The following is a 17,898-nucleotide window of genomic DNA, read 5'->3' as shown; positions in this document are numbered from 1 at the left end:
TCCTAAGAGCATCCCCCTGAGGCAGTGAGGAGAAGTGCTAACACCCTTTCCCAGCATTAAGGCACTCAGGGCTCTCAGAGGCAGCAGGAAGCCACAGGGGAGACAGTGCCCCTAGTGGTGCCAAAGGGAAGCACGGAGCCTCTGCTTCTTAACAACCAGGACACAGAGGTGAGAGGTTAACCTTGAGAAGGTGAGCATTTTACCCCAGCCCCTGGTCATAGAACCATTCCTCCTACCAGGCTAGCTCAGGGCAAATGAAGGAAGCCATGAAAACGTGGCTTCCTAATGTAGTTAATCACACCCACTAGGACACACTTTTTGTGCCTCTGAAAACAGGTATAACCATTTTGGAAGCAATTTGGCAGTGACTACCAAAATGCACATACAGATGCTCCTCAGCTTAAGATGGGGTTATGTCCTGATAAGCCCATCATCAGCTGAAGATGTCACAAGTTAAAAATGCATTTAAGACACCTAAACTACAGAACATCATAGCTTAAATGTGCTCAGAACACTTACGTGAGCCCTCAGTTGGGAAAAATTATTTAATACAAAGCCTGTTTTATAATCAAGTGTTGAATATCTAATATAATTTATTGAATACAGTATCCAAAAAACACTGGCAACACAGTGTACTGGCTAGCATCAGTGCTGGGTGATTGTTTGCCCTGGTGATCACGTGGCTGGCTGGGAGCTGTGGCTCACTGCCGCTGCCCGGCATCACGCGAGGGTATCTTAACACTTATCACTAGCTGGAAAAAGATTAAAATGCAAAGTACAGTTTCTACTAAATGCACCACTGTGAAGTTGAAAAATCATAAGTTGAACCATCGTTTAAGTTGGAGACCATCTGTATGTATTTTTGACTCAGCATTTTTTCTAGAAATTCTCTCTTCCAGTATACTCACCCAAGTGTTTAAGACTATTGCCTTCAGCATTTTTATTTACTGAGCATCTTTCTCTGAAAGCAAAAACTAGACACAATCTAAATGTCTATCAATAAAAGAATAAAGTTAAATAAATATGGTGCAGATAAATCTACAGCTGTGTGACAAGGAATAAGATAAATCTACACAGAAAGACATGGAAAGATAATGGAGATTTTTCTAAAATCACATTCCAGACTCATAAATCATATTCTGCTACTCCTGAGTTACATTATTTGGATGTTAATAGGGGTAAGGATTCATGAAGCAAAATTAAACTGACCTGTTTTTTAAAAAAAAATAGATTTTACTTATTTATTTTTAGAGAGAAGGGAAGGGAGGAAGAACGTAAAGGAGAAAAACATCAATAAGTTGCTTCCGAGGCCGCAGCCCAGGCCTGCGCCCCGGGCAGGTAATCAAACCAGCGACCTTTCAGTGTGCAGGACAATACCCAAACCATTGAGCCACATCAGTCAGGGATAAGAAAAGCTGCTCTCGATGCTTGAAATTTGCAGATATCCTCAGGCAACAGGAGAGGCTTTAGTATAAGTAAGACACTCCCATGGGAGGCAGAAACCACCTAGTGGAGGGAGCCCCCGTACTGCTGACCCCGAAATTAGGCTTCCAGGTTTCCTTAGAAGTGGGGGTCAGGGGACCTCAGGGGCATAGCATCAGATTATGTATGAAGTATAATAACGCTGGTTCATAACACCCTCTCTTCATCAGCTCATGCCCCTGCTGTTATCTGGTTATTTTTAACAATGTAATAAACACCCTCCACCCCACCACCCAAAACAAAAACCAACGGACAATACCCCTCATTTAACCACCTGAGCCCATCCTGGCCCTGTTCTCACCCACCTGGAGGCCTGTTCACCATGCTCTCACTCTCCTTTACAAATAGTTGTATTGACCCTGTATGTATATTAAAGGATACATTTATTTTAGTTATTTTTTATTGTAAAAAGGATATTACGCAGACTGTAATCTTTTAGAACTTATTTCTACTCCATATACATTAAGAATCATTCACATTGCTACAGTTTAGTTTTGTTGGTTTAGTTTATAGTTTATAGTTATATATTATCAGTATAGTTTAGTTTATAGTTCATATTATAGCTCATATATTTGACTGCTGTATTTATTTGTTTAATAATCCCTATTCATTCACTCTCCTGGGGTTTCCAGGTTCTTGCTATTGTGAACAGTACTATTTGATTATACTTGGGCATGCCTTTATTGTATCATCATCATGATCATCATGATCATCATCATTATGCAAGGATTGCTCTTTGGAATATACCATGCAGTGGAACTGCTCGGTCATAAAGTTTGTAAATGTTCTACATGAGGAATTAATGTCAGTCAACTTTCCAAAGTGGTTGTCCCAACTGATACTCCCAATAGCCACATATTAGAGATACTTTCTTTAGCTCTGTATTGCTTTCAACATTTGGTATTGCCAGACTGTTTTATTTTTGCCAATTGAAAAGGATGTAAAGTGTGGGTTTCTTTTGCATTTCACTGACCACTGAGATCACTGGATACCTCTTTATTTGGAAAATGGCCACAGGGATTTTCTTTTCTGTGAAATGCCTGCTTGTGTCTTGTGTATACTCTTCTCTCCTATTGTTTGTGGTCTAAGTAAGTCTTGTTGGTGCCTGAAATGAAGATTCCAAGGAGACATTTTTAAATGCAAGTCAGCTTCACCTGCCAGGAGATGGGGCTGGAGGGATACAAAATCTTAAGAGATTGGCTTTGATAGAGTCCAACAAAAGTGGATGAAAAGAGCATGAAATCCTTCCTAAGCAGCCAGAGATACCGGGAGGTTGGGAGGCTGGAAGGTTAGACCAGCTATGTCAAATTCTTCCCCTCTCCTGCCTGGCCACCTATAGTGGCAGCAGCAAATTCCCAGTGCCCTGTGCCAGGTGCTTCCCTGCACTTTCCACAGCACCCTGCCAGGAGCCCTCAGCACCTAAATGTTTGATGCTGCTTCCGCTGAAAACAGAACAGCAAGTTTAGATTTCTACCCTTCATTTGGCAATCAAACAATAACTTTAGCTCTGTTCTCAAGCCATTAGGAAACAAATTTCCAGAGGTTTCTGAGCAGTGAAGGAAGAGGAGCATACACAGACACAAATTTTCCAGTTCATACATAGGAAACCGCAGGCTCAGTAAATTGAAATTTAAAAGGAGATAAATAAAATGCGAAGCATGGAGCACACTGCTCCCAGGAATGGCCACTTCCAGCTCTGCTCTAGACCAAACCATTTAAGCACCACAAATCACCCCTTGCCCCATTCTGAGGTTGCAACTCATCTGTGCTTCCCAGAGGCCTACAAAACCAGCCCAGGGCAGCCCTCATTCACCTCCTGTCCTTCCCAGGACTTCCTGCACAGTCATGTCTACCAGCTGTCATCTTTCTTTAACTGTCAATTAATTTCTTTTTTATGACCATATAGGTTTTTCTCCCCATCCAAGTCCCACACATTCTCACCCTCATTCCTCCCCATTTTGCCAACACCTGACATCAGCTTGCTTTCTCTGGCCACAGGCAAGGTGAGGTCAGGATGACCTGCCCTTGGTTTCTGTGCTCTGGGTCAAAGACAGCCCAGGAGAGACAGGAGCCCCTGAGAAGCAAAGGGAAGGTGACGCTAGAATTGACAATGAAGTCTTTGGTTTTCCTAACTTTAAATGGGAATCATAAAAGAAAATGCTTTGAGTAGTGGTGTGTGTGCATACACATTTTTGTTATGGTAAAATATGCAAACATATAGTTTAACATTTTAACCATTTTTAAGTTTACAGTTCAGTGGTATAAAGTATATTGTCACAATTATCACCATGATCCATCTCCAGAAATTTTCATTATCCCAAAGTGAAATTCTGTTTCCACCTTTTGGTTACTGCGCATCATGCTGTTATGGATGTGGTTGTACAAGTGTCTGTCTGGTGAGTAGTTTGTGTTTTTTCCAATTGCGATCACACTCTTTATCATTGCCGTTTTTTCCCCACATTTTTTATTGTTGTTCAGGTATACTTGTCTCCATTTTCCCCGCATCACTCCCCCACCCCAAGTTTTTTAACCACTTAAAATTATGTTTTCTTCCAATGCACAAACTACCTTGTGCCTATCTGAAAAGCTAGTGAAAACTGATCAGCAGGCTAGGTCACCCCACTATGATGAGATCAGTTTTAAGATAGGAGCCAGGGACTGCATTTTCTGGGTTTTGCACAGTACTCATTGTGCTCAGCATCTGGGTCATGTTTAAAAAATATGGACTGTTGGCGACACAGGCAGCATCTCTCACATGGGTGCCTGTCAAGGCTTGACCTCCCACAGGGCCAGTGGGGCCCAGGTTATCAGTTCTTGCCATGGCCCAGCCTTATCAAAGGGTTATTTAGCTCTCATTTTGATTAGCCAAGTACTTTATAATCATTAACTAATAGATCTTTTCCATCATCAGCAGCCATCACCCCATATGTGGAAATGGAGTATTTGGGTAGGGAGGGAGCCAATATCATGTGGGGTGTATATGCAAATATGGATGCAGTCCTGCAGACCAAACTTGCTGTGCTCTTTGGAAATAATGTTTCAATTCAGCTGAGCAAAAATGCTACATTTGATGTTCTCTCAGTATAACCACAGCCCTGAGGGTGGCATGGGGCCCACCGTAACTGACTATGTTAACAAGAACCCATTGTCCAAAAGGACGGCTTTAAGAGCCATGCTCTGCACTGACTTCTCCCCACGCCCTCCCCAGGCCTCCTGATTGCTTAGTGGTAAGAGGACAGTGCAGTGAGGATAGGACCACAGCGGCCGATCTCCAACAAGCTGACAGGTGATATAACTGTTGAGCAACTTGCCACAATCACCTCATAATTTTACCATTATTCAATAATGCCAACGTATGGGGCTTTCAAATCCCATTCCAAACGGCAATTTTTACAGCTTCTTAGTGATCCTTGGCATGTGGGATTCTGCAGACTTTTAAATTCCATTTTGGAAACTGAGGTTATATTATGTTTGGAACGAAACAAATGCAATACATTTTCTTTTAATCATTTTTAACATATCAAAACCCTTTTCATTGGTAGTCATATTAATTTTTTTTGCCACACATATTACATTATGTATTTTATTTTATTTTTTAAAGATTTTATTTATTTACCTTTAGAGAGAGGGAAAAGGAGGGAGAGAAACAGCAATGTGCCAGAGATACATCAATCACTTGTCCCCAGCTGGGGACCTGGCCCACAAGCCAGGTATGTGCCATGACTGAGAATTGAACTGACAACTCCTCAGCTTGCAGGCTGGCACTCAATCCACTGAGCCACATCAGCCAGGGCTACATTATGTACTTATAGCGTAAAATATTTCACAAACTTAAGAATTAGTTTCATGCATTAGCTGTACTTGTACTATTATTTTGCCATTTTTTTGGCCACAATATTTCCATTGCATATTACCATGTCATACACTAAACTAGTGAATTATCTTAGGAATTCTATACTTTCACATCACTGGCCTAAGAAAGAGGACACCAGAAGATAGCAAGCCAGAAAGTTCACTTATATAAAAATTATGACACATTCCTGTTTGACGACCTGGAACAGAAACTCAAAAAACAATGAAACAGTACCCTGACCAGTGTGGCTCAGTCATTTGGGCATCATCCCACAAAGTGAAAAGTCACTGGTTTGATTCCTAGTCAGGGTACATGCCTGCGTTGCTAGTTCAGTCCCTGGTTGGAGCTTGTGCAAAAGGCAACCAATCCATGTTTATCTCTCACACTGATGTTTTTTCTCCCTCTCTTTTTTCCTCTGCCACCTCTAAAAAATTAATAATTTAAAAAAAAACAATAAAAGATAGTTTTCTGGTAACAGGATATCTGCATTTTTCAGAGTATACGAAGCCAAATCTCATTCAATACATTCATTTTTTTTTATTAAGCATCTAATCAATGGCTTTTATGCACAAAGTCCTGAGGCTGCCAGAAAGAATGAGAATCCTACCCCCCAAGGACCTTCACTGTCGTGATTCTACATACTAGCAGTTGGCAAACTTTGGCCCATGGGCCAAATCCAGCACACATCTTGTTTTTGTAAATAAAGTTTTATTGGAACATAGTCATGCTCATTACTTATTTATTTTCTGTGGTTGCTTTCATGCTACAATGACAGGGCAGAGTAGCTGCAACCAAGATGATATGGCCTATAAGCCTAAAATAGTTGCTATCTAGCCTTTTGCAGAAAATGTTTCCCCTTTGCTCTTGAGGAAGAAACTAACTATGGACTCCTTAAATTTTAGAAAGTTCTGAGAAGATTTGATACCACTCCTAAATGTGCTGAGAATTCAAAGAAGTTGCTCTTGCTACTCAAAGTGTCCTCCACAGACCCCCAGCATTGGCACCATTGGGAAACTTAGAAATGTGTGCAGATAAACCAGGAGGAAAAACTGGGGAGCAGGCAGACTGGGCAACCCAGGGTTCCAGCATGGAGAAATAAAGCCTCAAAATCTCTAACTGAAAACACCTGTGGGGGTTTCAGCAGCAGGAGAAACTCCCAGCCTCACAGGAGAGTTCCTTGGAGAGACCCACAAGGTCCTAGAATGAACACAAACCCACCCACCCAGGAATCAGCACCAGAAGGGCCTGATTTGCTTGTGGGTAGTGGGGGAAGTGACTGAAAGCCTGCCGAGAGCTGAGCAGGTGGCATTGTTCCCTCTCTGACTCTTCCCACATAGACAATGCTACAAGGCGGCAAACTTGGGTTGCCCTCCCCTGGTGAATACCTCAGGCTCTGACCCTTACTATGTAACAGGTATGCGCAGACCAAAATAAAAATGTGGCCCAAATGAAAGAACAGATCGAAGCTCCAAAAAATAGAACTAAGAAATGAAGAGATAGCTAACCTATGAGATGTAGAGTTCAAAATGCTGGTAATCAAGATGCTTACAAAAATGGTTGAGTATGGCTGCAAAATAGAGGAAGAAGTGAAGGCTATACAAAGTGAAATAAAGAAAAATATACAGGGAACCAACAGTGACGGGAAGGAAACTGGGACTCAAATAAAAGATTTAAAACAAAAGGAAGAAATAAACATTGAACCAAAACAGAATGAAGAAACAAGAATTCAAAAAAATGAGGAGAGGCTTAGGAACCTCTGAGACAACTTTAAACATTCCAATGTCCAAATCATAGGAGTGCCAGAAGGAGAAGAGGAAGAGCAAGAAGTTGAAAACTTATTTGAAAAAATAATGAAAAAGAACTTCCCTAATCTAGCAAAAGAAATAGACTTCCAGGAAGTCCAGGAAGCTCAGAGAGTCCCAAAGAAGTTAGACCCAAGGAAGCACACACAAAGCGCATCATAATTATATTACCCAGGATTAAAGATAAGGAGAGAATCTTAAAAGCAACAAGAGAAAAGGAGACAGTTACCTACAAAGGAGTACCCATAAGACTGTCAGCTGATTTTTCAAAAGAAACTTCTCTGGAAAGAAGTATTCAAAGTCATGAGATGCAGGTCCCTATACCCAAGATTACTCTATCCTGCAAAGCTAGTATTCAGAATGGAAGGACAGATAAAGTGCTTCCCAGATAAGGTCAAGTTAAAGGAGTTCATCATTACCAAGCCCTTACTATATGAAATGTTAAAGGAACTTATCTAAGAAAAAGAAGATGGTCAAAAATATGAACAGTAAACTGACAACAAACTCACAATTGTCAACAACTGAACCTAAAACAAAAGCAAAAATGAACTAAGCAAACAACTAGAACGGGAACAGAATCAGACAAATGGAGATCATATGCAGGATTATCAGAGAATAATGGGGGAGGGCAAGGGGTGAGAATGGGGGAAAATATACAGAGAATTAAGTAGCATAGATGGTAGGTACAAAATAGTCAGGGAGAGGTTAAGAATTGTATAGGAAATGGAGAAGCCAAAGAACTTATACATATGACTCATGGGCATGAACTAAGGTGGAGGAATGGTGTTGGGGGGTGAGGGGTGGTGCAGTGCAGAGGGGAATAAAGGGGAGAGAAAAAGAGTACGACTGTAATTGCATAATCAATAAAATATATTTTTAAAAAATCTGTGTTCATGTGGAGTCACACAGTCCAAACCTATGTTGTTTAAGGATCAATTGTATATATACGGAGAGATTTATTTTAAGGAATTGGCTCATGTGATGTTGGGGGTTGGCAAGTCTGAAATCTGCAGGGTCAGCAGGCAAGCTGAAAATTGCAGCAAGAGTGATGTTGCAGTCTTGAGTTTAGGCAGTCTGTAGATAGGATTCTCTGTTTTTCTGGGATCTCAATCTTTTCTCTTCAAGTCTTCAATTAATTGGATGAGGTGCACCCACATTATGAAGGATAATCTGCTTTACTCAAAGTCTACTGATTCGAATATCAGTCATATCTAAAGAATAGTTTCACAGCAACATCTAGGCTGGTGTTTAACCAAACAATTGGGCATCATAACCTAAACAAATTGACACACAAATTTAATTACTACACTTTTCAGGTGGAAAAGTTCAGAAAATTTGAACCATTTTCTAAGTGGAAAACTTAGAAGTCAGGGAGAAATAGGGATAGACCCATGACCAATATGTGAAGTTGGTGAAAGTGAGTCTTTTGTAATTGCCCCCTTTTAAAAGGGGGTCAAATACATGGTGACAGAAGGAGAATTGACTTTGGGTGGTGAACACACAATGTAATATACATATGAGGTATTAGAAAATTTCATCCTTGAAACTTATATAATTTTATTAATTAATGCCACCCCAATACATTTAATAAAATTAAAAATATATATATTCTTTCTTAGAATCTACCTGAGGCATATATGCCTCCTCCTAGGGCCCATTGCAGGTACCTCATGAGGTAGAAAGAGATTAACTCTAGAAGTACACTGTCCAATGCCATAGCCACCAACCACATGTGGCTATCATGTGCTGAATATGTGACTAGTCCTAACAGAGGTGAAATACACACTGGATTTAAAAGATTTAGTATTTACTTATTTACTTATTTATTTAAATGTGGCAATTTTTGAAAAGATTATATCTATTTATTTTTTAGGGAGAGGGCAAGAGAGGAAGAGAAATACCAATGGGTGAGAAAGACATAGATAGGTCAGTTGCCCCTTGCACACCCCCAGCAGGGGACCTGGCCTGCAGCAGAGGCATGTGCCCTGACTGGGAATCAACCCAACAGCTTTTCGGATTGCAGGCTAGCATTTAATCCACTGAGCCACTCCAGCCAGGGCCAAAGATTTAGTCTTTAAAACTCAATAATCATCTACCTTGGCTGGTATGGCTCAGTAGATTGAGTCCCAGCCTGAGAACCAAAGGATCACTGGCTTGATTCCCATGCCTGGGTTGTGGTCCAGGTCCCCAGTTGGGGGAGCTTGAAAGGCAACCTCCCACTAATGTTTCTCTCTCTTTCTCCCTCCTTCCTCTCTCGAAAAATAAATAAATAAAATCTTTTAAAAATATGTAAAAAAACTCAATAATTTTTATATAGATTATATGATGAAGTGATAATATCTTAAGTATATTGGGTTAAATAGATTATTGAAATTAATTTTACCTATTTATTTTTTATATTTTAAAATGTGGTTACTTGGGAATTCTTAAAGTATATATGTGACTTTCACGATATTGCTATGGCCAGAGATGCTCTAGACCTTTGCTATTTGTTTTAGATTCAGTTGTGTTCTCCCCAAAATGTATATGTTGAAGCCCTAAGCCCCTAGTGACTGTATTTGGAGATGGGGCCTTAAAGAAGTAATTACAGTTAAATGAGATTATGTAGCTGGTTCCCTGACTTGACACTGGGGATGCGGCACACAGAGAAAAGGCCATGTGAGGACACAGTGAGAAGACAGCCATCTAGAAGCCAAGGGAAGTGTTCTCACCAGAACCCAAACCCTGCTGAGAACTAGATCTTTCCATGCCCAGAACTGTGAGAAAACAAATTCCTGTTGTCTAAGCCAGCATTTTGCTATGGCAGCCCTGGGACTTATTAACACATTACCCAGAGTGCGGTCCACAGACCAGCACCCATCACCACCTGTGGGCTTGTTAGAAATGTAGAACCTCAGGCCCCACCCCACACCAATGGAACCAGAATCTGCATTCTTCACAAGATCCCTGGGTGACTTAAGAGGCCCTGTGCTGGAGCACAGGCCAGCTTTGGTCAGGGACTTCTAAGTAGAGTGGCCGAGGGGATGTGGAGAGTGTACTGTGGGGTGGAGAAGTCAGAGGCTTTGCCTGGTGGCCTCTGGCTCCTCAGGGAGATCAGTATCATTAGCTAACATTGAGGAAGAGCCCTGGAACTCAAATACCCAACCCAGGGAGATTTTTCTGCTCCTGATGATTAGAGTGACTGCTTTTCGGAGCTGGTGGTGATCCTTCAGGAAATATCTAGTTCACATCCTTGAGGAGGGATGCTACAGCGGACCCAAGACCACTCAGTGGGGATGAGAATCTGGCCTCCTTACTCCCAGTCTAAAGTAGGCATGTTGCTACCTTTTATTTAATTCAACATAAAAATTTTAACAAATAGGTACAGTCGAGGTTTTTTGTTGTTGTTGTTATTTTAAATGTGGAGAAGCCTATCTTAGCTGTTGTTGGGAAAGGAGAGAAAACGGGCCCAAGTCTCATGGACCTGATGGGTGAGTGAACACTCTAATATCAACCACATGTTCTCTGCACGTTTGATAGGGATCCCACACTTCTCACTGCAACTTTTCTACTAAAAGTTACCAAATGCCATAGGAATGTTTCACCACATGAACTGGCCATATAAGCTGAGAGGTTTAAATTACCAGGAAGAGTGAGTTAATCTATGCCTTGAATATCCATGTGTCTGATTATCTAAAGACGTTCCTGGCATGGAGTTGTAACTCATGACTGACTTGCTAATTGGAAATATAGATAAGTACCTCCCTTTCTTTCCCCTCCTTGTGCACACACTTAGATGCTGATTACAGTGGAGTCTGCAACTGGGTTGAATGTATTCTCGAGTCTGTCTTGCATTAATTCCTATGGACATATTGCTTTCTGGGAGTTGGAGAATCACCATGCAGTTGAAAGTCTAGTTGAAAGTCATAGAGTGGGAGCTTGTACATGGGGAAAGGGGGAGGAGAACATGTTGCTGAGGAGTTAATGAGAAGTAGGTGAAGATTAAGCAGCCACTGCTTCAGTTGGAACCTACTGCTCCCTGGGAGCTGGACTGAAAGTGGGTTTTCAATTAAGATGCAAATCTCAGCTTTGTCTCTTGATGGGTGAGTGAACCTGGACAAGTTGTTTAATCTGAGCCTCAGTTTACTCACCTATAAGAATGAGAATAACAAAACTTCTTCTGGAATTTTCTTGAAATATAAATGGGAAGATATAGAAAACGCACACAATAGGGTCTCAGTCCATGTTGATTTTCTGTCTTTCCTTCCATTCTTCTTCCTCCTCCTGTTGAAACTGAGATGTTTTCTACACTTGATGCTGGCAAAATGAGGTTCATTTTCACCTGCCCAGTAAGAGAAGAGATTAGGGACAGATATAATGAGATCATCTTTGGGGACATTGATGGTTTTGCTTTATTTTATTGAGATATTCAGTATTTTTCAGTTATCAGAGAACAAAATTACTACATATGGCAAACAGTGGAGATCTATTAATAAAAACATAGTAGAAAGAACAACATTAATAATTTCATCATTGTTGTATACTAAACAGGTAAGCAAGTGATCTTGGTAGTTGACTGTTTGATATACTTTCAACAGGCCAACTCAAGGTCTGGCTATTTCTGTTAACATAAATCTATTTATTTATTTTTGTTTTGTTTGTATGTGGTAGGGAAGGAAGAGGAGGTCCCCAAAATACAGCTTAAATTCTTGATATCCTTAAGGTTCTACACAAGAGTAACCCATAACCAAATAAAAGGCCTTCAAATGCATTGTGCCTCCTGCTGTGTACACAGCAGCTACTGAAGAACACAGGAACTTTTCCAAATAAAAACACTGTGACAGAGCAGTAAATCTCAGGAAGCAACCAACAAGATACTTTCTCTATGTATTTAGCACCCCATAGAACTATGACACACCAGGTGCTTTCTCAGAACACCATTCATTTCAAGAATAGAGAGAATCCCATCCTACATGTGGGCTCTCTTTCTCATTCTTATATTGGAAGTTTATGAGTCTAGTGTATTCAAAAAGAAAGCCACAGAACTAGTGGCAAAATTAAAATGCAGAAATAATATTTTCTGTGTCCAACAACACTAAAAAAATCTTTCTTTTTTTCCTTTTTATTGGATTTATTGGAGTGACACTGGTTAACAAAATTACACAGGTTCCAGGTGCCTTTCTACAATTCTACAACACATCATCTGTACATTGTATCATGTGTTCACCAACCCAAATCAAGTCTCTGTTCTTCTCCATTTATCCTCGCATACCATCTTCCACCTCTATGACCTTCACTGTTGACACAAATTTAAATGGCAAGACTTGCAGAGACCTTTAAAATCAGCAGATCTTTGTTATATCCCAATGGTATATTTTTAGAAGGTCCTTGGCAAAAGGGCTCATCCAGGTATAGCATGTTAAAATATTGCTCTATTATTTCGATTGTCAAGGACACTTAGATGAGAAATAAAGTTCCTCCCTGCATAAAGGGATAGTGCTGGTTTGGGGTCATTTTTTGGCTCTCCATGTGGAGTCAGCCAACTAGACAGGGAGCCATGGCCCAAGCCAGAGGAGAAACACCAATCCGTCAGCCCGCCCTCGGCTTTCAGGACTTGGGAATCCAGAGGCTCTCTCTCTAGGGAGCTGGAGACAGTAAAGAGCCAAATGAAATACACACATGCCTCTTTCCATCTACTTCTGTGGACTCACACCCTGAGTCACCAGAAAAACAAAAATAATACTTACTATTTATTGAGTGGTTAACTACCTGCCAGAAAAGGTTAGCTCATTCCGTCCTCAAAACAATCCTCTGAGGTAAGAAATATTGTGTCCATTATACAGAAAATCGAGACCCAGAGAGGTTAATTAGCTAGCCCAAGTTCACCCAGCAAACGGTGAGCTGGTCATTGAATTCAAGTTTTCGAGATGATGCTGCCTCTTAGATCAGAGGCATTACCACAGCAGCCTATAGTTTTAGTTTATCTCTGTTTTGCAACATATATTTATAATGTAATATTATACACTTATTACATTACCCTGGTATCTCCTTTTCCTTCAGTTAAGAAAACATCTAGCATGGTTTTCAAAATAGAATCAACGTCTTCACCTGAATCAGAAATGACTACTCTCTTTTAGTTAAAAAATTTGGTGATCTCATTTCATTTTGTAAGCATTCTTGCATTTTGTAAATACCTACATTGTATCCTCTTTCACATCTTTAGCCTCACAAAACTGCCAATTTGGCCACCAGCTGCAATATATGCATTCATTTGGAAGTCCAGAGCCAGTCTGCTCTGAGTCAGGCTCTGTGATCTTCCATGCAACACAACTATTAACATGATCCCACTTTCAAGGTGCTCCCAGTCTAGTGGGGACAACAGTCATGCAAACAGACAATTTCAGTGGAGTTTGTGACCACTTTTATACACTTACACACTTACAGGCAAAGCTGGAGAAACAGAGGATCAGCAATGACATCAGCTTAGAAGCACTGACCAGTAGTTGACATTCAGTGGGTTGTAGAGGCTGGACAGTGGAGGTTAGGCATCAGGGTAGGGAGCGTATACCAGTAGGAGCAACAGGGAGAAGGCATGACTGGGCCTGGAATACTTCAGGACTCATCTGTGTGCCTTTGCGAGGTGAGGAGCAGAGAAGCACAGGAGATGGGAGAGAAGTCAGGAGAAGCCCGGGCCAGGAAAGGCAGGCCTCATGCCTCTTGCTCAGGAGTTTAGATTCTATCCTGTGGGCAAGGGGGTCCCATGGAGGTTTTACAAGGGAAGTAACACAATGAGATTCTTCTTTTAAGAAAAGCCTCTGGCAGATGTGAGAACTATTGCCAAAAAGAGAGAGACCAATGACATGGCCATGCAGTAATCCAGATGCAAGACAGGCTTGTTGAAAGGGAATGGAGATGGGGCCACATAGAAAGACATTTCTGAGTTAGCATTAACAGGGTGGAGAGTAGCCTGCATGTGAAGGACCTGGGAGCTGAGTTCAAGCCAACTTTCACATGTCTGACTTGGTGACAGTATTAAGTAAAATAAGGCATCAGAAGAACATGTTCGGAATGTTGGGGAATGAAGTTAGAGTGTGAAATATAAAAAAAAAAAAATAGGTGCTTTTGCTTGGGTCCTACTCCCATAGATTCCTGTTTAATTTGTCTGGGTTTATAGCCTAGACACTGGGATATTTTATTTAATACTTCCAGGTGATTATAATGAAAAGCCAAATTGAGAAGATATAAAAGATAAGAGAAGACTGATCATAGAATTCTCAGAATCAGAATTTACAGGCAAGAAGAATAGCCCAAGTGTTTATTAATAGGCTATTGATCAAATTTACTATGTGATTCAAAACTCAGCCCCAGTTCCCAAGTAAAGCATACCCCACCCTGTCCCTCCCACTGAATGCAGCTATAAACCTGGGCAGAATGCATGGAGCAGCAATTTGAGAACTCTGTAAAGTAAATAGTAGCAGATGGATTGGGAAGAAAGACCAGAGTTCAAAGTACCTCCGAACCAATGGTGCGTTTACCATATTGTTAACTTCAGTGGTGCACAGTCTAGACATAAGGTAGCCTGAAACTGCAAGTGGGCTCCAAGGAAAACCCTCTGGTTCTGGCTCAAGAAACAGAAAACAGATCTCCTAATGCTCAGAGAGAATGAGAGAAACCCCATTTTTTTTTTAGTAATTCTTTTGGCTAGAGGATGGAAAAGGGAACCCCAGGAACAAGAAAGTACTAGGGACATTATAAAGAGGGAAGAATTTGGGCAAGTGGCCTGGTAATGTTGTTTAAAAATCCCTGGGCTCACCCTAAGCCGTGCACACGTGAATTCAGCCCTGAACAGTACACCGAAAGCTTTGAGATGGAACTATAAACGGAGGTAGAGCACCACCCACACCCCACTCTGGCCACCAGGTAGCACACAGCATGACAGATCAGGAGAACACTGCAAAGACTTTGAAGTGAAACTGACAGCACCCCACTGCCCACAAAAAGTTGGTTGAAACTTGTAGCGTGCACCCAACTGGGTCAGTTGCTTGCTAAAGTGGAAAAAAATCAACATTTTCCATAGGATTTAAAATATACCCAGAGACTCACGTTATTAAAAATAATGTACAATATGCAATATTCAAATAATGTTCAGCATGCAATACAAATTTATTCATCATGGGAAAACCAGAAAAATCTCAACTTACATGCTGAGAGAATACAGATGTGGGAATCACCTGACAAAGACTTCAAAGCAGCCATTATAAAAATGATCCAACAAGTAAGGACAAACCTTCTTTAAATGAAGGGAATATAGACAGTTCCAGCATAAATAAATGAAAGAAAGAAAAAAAGAAAGAAAGAAAGAAAGAAAGAAAGAAAGAAAGAAAGAAAGAAAGAAAGAAAGAAAATAAAAAACAACTGGAAGTATTAGACCTAAAAAATACAATAACTATAATTTTAAAACTCATTGATAGGCTTAATGGCAGAAAGGAGGCAACAGGAGGAAGAGTCAGTGACTGTAAAGAGGGATGGACAGAAATTCTCCAATCCTGATGACAGAAAGAACAAAGATTGGGGGCAAAAATGGACAAGTCTTGAGAACCTGTGAAACAATACCAAAAGCCTAACATTTATGTTATCAGAGTCCCAGAAGTAGAGGAAAAAGTGCAGTGTGAAGAAAGATCAAAGAAAGAAAGAAAGAAAGAAAGAAAGAAAGAAAGAAAGAAAGAAAGAAAGAAAGAAAGAAAGACTGAAAAATTCCAAAATTTGCAAAACACACAAAACCTACAGATTTGAAAAGCTCATCAAATTATAAACAGGACAAACAAAAAATTAAAATTCATGCCCCAAAATATTATAATCAAGCTACTGAGAATTAAACTAACAATGAAATCTCACGAGCAACCAGAGAAAAGTGGCATGTTAATTATAGAGGACAATGACCCAAATAACTGCAGACATCTCATCAGAAGTCAAAAAGCCAGATGGAAGCAGAACAACATTTAAAAAATACTGAAAGAAAAGAACTGTCATCCCAGAATTCTATACCCAGCAAAAATATACCTCAGGAATGCAGCTGAAATAAAAATCTTCTCAGAACAAAGAGTAAAATTTGTTGCCAGCAGACCGGCTCTAATAGTAGATTTTTCAAACAGAGAGCAATTGTACCAGACGAAACATGGAACACCAGGAATGAAGGAAGAGTAACAGGAATGGTGACTGTATGGGTCAATGTAATAGACTTCATTCTCTCAAATTCTTTAAACTCTGCTTTACAGTTGGAAACAATACGTGTAACACTGTTTGATACAATGTTTGTAAATGTAATACCTAAGGTAGCTACAAAATGAAGCAGGGAATGTAAAGTCCCTGTATGGTGATAAGGTTTCTACATTCCTCTCAAAGTCGTAAAATATCGTCAAAAGGTAAACATGTATTCTGTAATTTCTAAAGCAAAAGTATTGTGCAAAACGATGTAATAAAACATGCACACAATACACATACAATAAATAGAATAGAACACTAAAAAGATTCAGATAACTGCCAAAATAGCATGAAGTGGGAAACAAAGAAAAAAACAGAGGGAACAAACAAAAACATTAGGCTTAAATTCAAACATAAACAATTACATTAAATGCAAATAGTCTAAACAAATCAATTGAAAGAGACTGGCAGGCCTCTTCTCGTGCCTGGCCTCATGGAGGTAGTCAGCTGTTTCAGGATGAAGCTGAGCATCTTTCCCAGCCACCGACTGCCAAGACCTCATTGTAGTGAACCATGAATGCAAACTTTGTACCTTTTATGAGAAGCGTATGGCCCCAGAAGTTGCTTCTCACATTCTGGGTGAAGAATGAAAGGGTTATGTGGTTCGAATCAATGGTGGGAATGACAAACAAGGTTTCCCCATGGAGTGGCATGTCTTGATCCATGGCGTGCCCTCCTGCCACTGAGTAAGAGGCACTCCTGTTACAGACCAAGGAGGACCGCAGAAAGCACAAATCTGTTCAGGGTTGCCTTGTGGATGCTAATCTCAGTGTTCTCAATTTTGTCATTGTTAAAAACAGGGAGGAAGATATTCCTGGACTCACTAATACTACTGCACCTTGTCACCTGGGGCCTGAAAGAGTTAGCAGAATCCATGACCTTTTCAATCTCTGTAAAGAAGATAATGTCTGCCAATACACTGTGAGAAAGCACCTAAACAAAGGCAAGAAACCTAGGATCGAAGCACCCAAGATTCAGCATCTTGTTACTCCATGTGTCCTGCAACACAAATGTTGGTGCATTGCTCTGAACTAGCAATGTACCAGGAAAAATGAAGAAGAGGTCACAGAATATGCTAAATTTTTGGCTAAGAGAATGATGGAGGCCAAAGAAAAATACCAGGAACAGGCTGCCCAGAGACACAGGCTGCCCTCCCTAAGAGCTTCTACCTCTAGGTCTGAGTTCAGTCAAACATGAGATTTTCTAAGAGTAACAAATAAAAAGTAGACATAAAAAAAAAAGACTTCTGCCGAGATGGAGGCGTAGATGGAAGCACTGTGCCTTCTCACACAACCAAGTTTAAAAACAACAAAGTTTTAGTAACAAAAACGCAGCCAAACCACAGAAAATTGAACTATACAGAAGTCTGACAGACAACAGACCCTTCAGCCAGACCAGTAAGAGGGGCGGAGCCAGCAGCAGAGCGTGGGGTCGGGCAGGAAAGATCCACTGGACAGACTGGGGTGTGCAACTCAGGCATGCCGGCAGCCGTGGGGGGATCCCAGGTGTGGAGTAGCAGGC

At 40.7% G+C, this 17,898-nt stretch overlaps 1 pseudogene; it reads left to right on the top strand.

The window, feature by feature from the left end:
* Window positions 1-17,574, top strand: part of LOC119061117 (40S ribosomal protein S6-like) — a 73,098-nt pseudogene extending 55,524 nt beyond the window's left edge.
* The last annotated feature ends 324 nt before the right edge of the window (window positions 17,575-17,898 follow it).

The sequence above is a fragment of the Artibeus jamaicensis genome, unplaced genomic scaffold (genome assembly GCF_021234435.1).
Source record: "Artibeus jamaicensis isolate MK-2021 breed Jamaican fruit bat unplaced genomic scaffold, CSHL_Jam_final contig_354, whole genome shotgun sequence".
Classification (NCBI taxonomy): domain Eukaryota; kingdom Metazoa; phylum Chordata; class Mammalia; order Chiroptera; family Phyllostomidae; genus Artibeus; species Artibeus jamaicensis.
The sequence above is the reverse complement of the archived record's forward strand: the minus strand, read 5'-3'. Positions and strand labels throughout refer to the sequence as shown.